Source organism: Hippocampus bargibanti, linkage group LG01, assembly GCF_051943395.1.
Source record: "Hippocampus bargibanti isolate YZ-2025 linkage group LG01, ASM5194339v1, whole genome shotgun sequence".
Classification (NCBI taxonomy): Eukaryota; Metazoa; Chordata; class Actinopteri; order Syngnathiformes; family Syngnathidae; genus Hippocampus; species Hippocampus bargibanti.
In genome coordinates this window covers 25704744-25711524 of record NC_142734.1, presented here as the reverse complement: position 1 = coordinate 25711524, position 6781 = coordinate 25704744, and positions in this window count along the sequence as shown.

Below are 6781 nucleotides of genomic sequence, written 5' to 3'. Positions count from 1 at the left end.
AGTCTGTAAGCACCCCACCCCTCCAAAGATGCCCCCTGCCCTCCCGCACAAACTCAAAAAGGTTCCACCGCTATGTGAGCCCCCCCCCCCCACTCTACTGTGGCTGAGCTGGAAACCTGATTACATGAGCCGTTGACGGTAGCGGCTTGGCTGTGCTTTCCACGGTTACGGCCCGGCCCGTTATTGGGCTAGCTTGCGTTTTGCCACCGCGGTCTGGCGTGAGGTTTGACTTCCGTTGGGCCATCGGCGGGTTCCAATGCAATCGAGGCACCACTTCAGACGCTCACATAGTCCTGAGCGTCTTTCTCGTTGGTCCCCTCGTTGTACCGCCGGGACATTTGACCCACGTAGCAGAGCCTAGCACTTAGCTCCAGCAAGAAATCCCACCCAATTACGCACCTTACTCCTTAACGCATGCGAGGTTTTACCCCGCCCCTCCCACAAAAAGTGCATTATATAAAATCCCCCCCCCCTTCTCCCCCAAAAGCTTTGATTGTACTATCCCAACACAAGCACTTGATGTTGTATTTAATTTTTTTTAGAAAAAAAAAAAAAACAAGAACAGAAGTCGCTGTCAGCGATAAATTGACCATTTGCGGGTTGCGCACCCGAAACCTAGTCAATGTTAATGATGAACAGAGAACTCCATTTAAAGGTAGAGATCTATTTGCGAGACGTCAGAATGTGTACAGAGTGGTTCCACTTTGTTTTCAAGATGTAAAACCACACCGACCGCTCCCGCCAGGTGATGGACAAGTCAAACACCTTGAGGCACCAATTTAAAGCAGATTCTTTACTTACAGACAGTGTATTATCGGTGTTCAAATACCTGACATGTTTCGGCGTATACTTCCGCCTTTGTCAAGAATCTTCTTTAAATTAGATATCAAGTAGACAGGATGAACTTAGTACAACCTTGAGGCACCTTTCCAGAGTTCTGCCCCCCGACCTTCCCGTAAAAAGAGAAAGAAAAGACTGCCGCCCGCCGAGCAGATCTCGGAAAGTGGGCCCAAACGTTGACGAAAGAACTTTAGAAGGACGCTGCTCCCTTCTTGTTTTCCAGAAATCGCTTTTCAAACAAGTCAAGTCCAAAGTCGATCTGAACGCCGGTGATGGGGAAAAGGCGTGCGCCGGCGCAGCCCGAATGATCCTCGGGTGGCCGTCGAGAGCGGCCGAGAGCTCCGACATGTGACACTTTAGACCAATTCAATGCACTTTTCCTACTTCGTCAGAGTGAAGCGCCCGCCCGAGTATCCTGCCACTCAACTGTTTTGGTTAGAGCTCTTCAGTTTGGCTCCAAGCGGATGCCTCCCCACCCTCCCATCGCGCCGTAGCTTTCGCACGAGAACGGAAAGACACGTGATATTGATGCAACGGCCTCTTTGGAAGCCGAGCGACGTCCGCGCACGTCATAGACGCGACAAAAGGAAGCACCTTATTTTCGGACGACGTTGATACCGCAAAAATTGACATGGCCAAAACAATGTCATTGAGTCAGACACCCCCCAGATTACATGAGTGGCCGGCTGGCCTCCAGCGCTCGTCGCCGGGCCGCGCCCGCCCTCGCCACGTGGACGCCGAATCGAAGGAAACTCGGACCGGCTGCGTACCTTTTCAGTGGATTTCAAGAGCCAACACGTCATCCACGCTAGAGGAGAGAATTTGGCTCTGCTGGCCAAGAGGGCTCGACGCTGTGAGCCCCGCGGCCATACTTAACCTATTTTGACACAAGGTCACGTATCGCAACGTTATGTGTTCGGGGACAGCGTTCCTGTCACGTTTCAGAGCCTGATCTGCTATACGTTGCCCTCTACCAATTTGCTCCCCACTTGTGCGCATACACGCACGCACATATACACGTACATACACACATGTGTTCACGCATCAGACAAACAGACAGACACATATTCGGTTGCGCTTGTTAGCGGTGCATCCTCGCCGCTTTCGTGCTGATGTGATCTATTTGTTCAGTTTCAGTCGCCAGTGGACTGCTTGTCAGTTGATTGCCGGTCATTTGGGAACACATTCTACTGACTCGCAATCCCAACGTGCGCCAACGCGCTTGAAAAAATGCACCTTCCTAGTTCCAGATGGGCGCACACAAACGCACGCACGGACGCACACGTAGATGTTCAACAACCTGAGTTACACGCTAGCTAGTATGGTTCAAACAGCAACACAACACATCATGTAGTATCCCTCTTTTGTCCTATGTTTTTCTTCAATAGGGATTTCATTAGTGATTTATGGTTATGATTTCTTATTTTGATTTTTTTATGCTTGCTAATTCAACCACTCTTCCTACCCCCCTGCCTTGACACAGCACCTCCTCTACCGACAGTTTTCTTTCGCTCTGCTCCGCTCTTTATCTTCCTCGGCACACACACACACACACACACACACACACACACACACACACACACACACACACACACACACACACACACACACACACACACACACACATGCACACGTTTCGGTCCCCACAAAGCAACAAGACTCCTTAAGACTTGGTTTCTCCAATTCCATGTCATGGAGTTATTTAAAAAATATACAGTAAAGTCTCGTTATGTCGATATTCTCGGGAGTTCGAAAAAATATCGATATAACCGGGACTATCGATATATCCGACCCTGCGCGCATGTAATTTTCTCCTTGCGTTCATAGAAATAGTATCGTAATAAGCGGTACTATCGATATAACCGATATCGATATAACGAGACTTTACTGTATTATATAGTTGTGTGTGTGATCACAGCCTTAAACTTAAAACCTTTGGAGGTTTATTTTTCTTTTCAGTAAGAGTTGTTTGGCTTCATAATATTGCACTTCCAAAACTTAAATTTTTCATAACAAACACACCCCCACACTTATTTCGGTCCCCACAAAGCAACAAAAACTACTTAAGACTTGGGTTTTCCAATTCCATGTCATGAGTTACTTAAAAAAATATCTATAATATATATAGTTGTGTTCGCAGCCTTAAACTGAAAACATTTGGAGTTTGAGTTGTTGGCCTGATAATAGTGTACTTCAAAAATATAATTTTTCACGACACTAATGTCCTTGCATTTAGTTTGAACGCACACATCTCCACATTGAACACCATCCCAATCCAATTGAAGTTTTTCTGTAGCTGCTTTGACCCAAAGCTAGTCAGTAATTGCTTTGCAGGGATCATGTTGTCATCTTTGGCAGTTTTGTAATACACACACACACCTCATGATATAAACTGTTTATGAATTTTGCCGTTTTTTTTCCCCCACCCCACTCCCCAGCGCTTGTCCTGTAGCCCTAGGATGATTTGTATCGGCCGCTTTTCTCTCTAGGTTGCCCCGCCCCTTAATCAACCCAACTAACAGTAAAGGTTATATTAACGTTAATAATCAGTTTCTGTATGTATCTAGCCAGAGTTCAGACAAAAAAAATCTGAAAAAAAATCTGTTCAATTCTGTTGTGCAAATGTGTTTTCTTACTATTTTAATGTTACTGCATCTTCTAATCCTACCATTGCTTCAGTTAGTACTGAAATTGGCTTAGCCAACCTAGAGATTTGAACTGTAATAATTGCGATTTTCCTCACATTTATATGGCATCTTTAGACACTTTGACCATTCATGTACGTAACTATTGCCCGTTACCGATTGAGAACCATCGTCTGCACTGTTGATTTTCATAATATCCCTGATGATAATTTTGTGGTCAATCCATGCTGAAATCTCCACCCTTGCACAAAGCAGCAGAACATCTCACTTGAGAGCCAAAGTACACCTAGTCCCCCCCCCCCACCCCACCCTGCCAGCCCACGTAATCTTCCCCCACCTCCTGCAAACGATGACAGCCTGCCCCAATTTTACAGACAAGACTGTGAGGTTGGGGTGGCTGTAGACCTTGGTTGGAATGGAGACACAAATAGGCAGGAAAGTGTGAAAGCCGAGCGCCTTGACATCCATTTGCTCATCCACACAGTGAATTTAGGCTGTGCTGACCACTCGGCACACACGTCGAGAAACGCCACTCGACAATTAGTCGATTTGTTTGCGTCCTTCCTGATCTCCCCTGGTGTGTTTTTGGGGAAGAGGGGGTCAATTTAAAGCCAATTTCATGTCACTTTGTTTCCACTCATCACCGGCTGTGGTGAGCATTTTAGAGTGGAAACCCCTGACTAAGATTGAAGAGGTTGTTTTATAAATTTTAAACATTGTAGGTTAAAAACAAGGAGTTGTTTTGCCAATTGGGGAATAGGTTGGGCGTTATCAGATTAAAAGGGAAATGGTGTTTCACCATTTGCGAAATAGATGGGATGTGATAAAATCTTGCCTGTTGTTTGGCAACGACAACTGGACTGAGTGCCAAAGCCACAAGGGGCGCTCGTCTCATTGCCCCAGCAGGCGGGAGGCACTCACAAGAGCCTGACCAACAAAGTGGGACCACCACCAAGTCCCGCAGCAGAAAGGCGCTGCACAGTGTCTGCTTAAAACGTAGAACAGCGTACGCTTGTCTCTTCCGCTCCCCTGGTCTGTTTTCAAGATTTTCAAAACATTTTGTGCAGATCGAACAAGGTCCTAACCTGTCTGTCTCTACACTGCCACTCCATCCCCAGCATCCCTCTAATCTCCATATTAAGAAGTCAGCCTTGTGTCCCAACTCCCCCGCAAAGGTGCTCCTTGTGATCAATGTGGCCGTTTGCTGCCACATTGCTTTAACATGCCTTCAGCATACACATCAATACCCAGGACCACCCGCCGAACCTAACTGCAACAAAAACTAAAATAAAAACAGTGGGTTCCGATATATATCCATGATATTATTGTTTAAGAGATATTATCATCATCATCATCGCTGTTATAATTACGGTTGGTATCATTTGTCATCACTGTTAGCATTATGGAAGCACCAGACTGTTTGTGGAACGATGAGATGAGAAAAGAAAGAGCCAGTGACATGTTTTTTTTCGTCCGGGTGTTGGTGGTCTGATCTGATGGAGACGAGGAGGAATGGTTCAGAAAGAGACAACCATGGCAGTCATGTTTGTACTGGTTGGGAAACGACTTACAGTGCTGAAATAAAATTTATTCTTTTAGTAAAAAAAAGTCTTATTTTGTGGGCATGAGGGAATTGGGTTTGATCAAGTATTTTACTCAATTGTGGCCTGCACTTGGTGGTTAAATGCTCAATGACAATGATTGAGCTATTTTGAATTTGCACATGTGGAAAAGGACACTCAAGCAGCATACATATAAAAATTATTGGGCGTCGACAGCTGACTAAACCCCTTTTAAAAATTATGATTAACAATTTTAAAGCGTAATATTCAATTTTGAAAGGCGCTTATAAATGAAATGCAATAATAATAATAATAATATACGCCTTATGAGAAGGGGATACCAGGAAATAAAATGCTCCAGTAGTCATCGCACGTCCTCATTTCAGACGGTGGCGCTAACGCAGCAAAGGTTGTTTCCTAAATGCCAACCGCCAAAAGAACGTCGAAGAAGCCTAAAAACCGAGATGTCGAGCAACGATGACAGTCTGAATTGAAATCTAAAGAAGAATCTGTTCTCCCTTTTTTTTCTTGCCACATTGAGTAGGCTTCCCGGTTTAAGCAAACTTTTTTCCATGTTTGGATAGTCGCGATCAATCTCATCGCGAGGCGGACTTGGGGTAAGTACTGGTGGCTGTTAGCTGTCAGCTAGCTCTTTTACGATGTCATGTCCACTGATGTGTGACGCTAAAAAAGCTCAGACAGTTTGGCGGGCTGCTTTCAAGTAGCTCGGCTACACTGAGGCTGTCGTGTTTTTTTCTGCGTCCTTTACAAACTTGTAAACTTGCTCCATGGCTCAAATGGAAATCGGGTTTGCACTTCGTCTTCCTTGACCCGACAGGAGACCAAGACCAAGGGTTTACTGCGGTCAAGTCAGGCTCCACTCGCAAAATCGAAGTCAAGTGAGCTGCCACTTCGATTGACAACACTGCATTACGGTAGTCTGCGGCGAGCGAGCGAGCAGCGTGGGCCACCTTCACAATAAAAGCGACACAAATTCCCGCCCGTCAGTGGTTTGGATGTAAATAAACCAAAAAATATGGAAAACAAGCGGTTTCTAGGCTCTTGGGTAAGGATCACGTTCACCTAGGACGAAGAATAACTCGCAGAACAGCGCCAAAACGCGTTCTCAAGTGGAGATAGAAAAGGTAGTTGTAATAATAAAAGTAAAATAAACACCATTATAGGCTATTATTTTAACTTAGGACTTTGAAGTTCTGTTTGTGATATAATATAGAGAAAGAGATGATCATTTAGATATATACAGTAAAGTCTCGTTATATCGATATTCTCGGGAGTCAGAAAAAATATCGATATAACCGGACTATCGATATATCCGATCCTGCGGCATGTACATTTTCTCCTTGCGTTCATAGAAATAGTATCGTAATAAGCAGTACTATCGATATAACCAATATCGATATAATATATATCGAGACTTTACTGTATATACTGTGACTGGAAGATAAAGCATCTTAAAGGACTTTGAAGTTCTGCTTGTGATTTAATGTAAGGAAAGAGATGCCCATTTCACGGTAAGATCAGAGCATTGTCATCAAATGGTGAGTATAGTTTTTGCTTTTTTGAATGTTCTGTGCCGATTACCATTTTGTGTTTGGGAGCCTTTTACTGAGCGAGTTGCTTGGTCTGAAGCCACAAAGGGACATATGTGTTCTTGTGCTGGTCCCAAGCCCGGATAAATACAGAGGGTTGTGTCAGGACGTAAAAGCTTGGCCT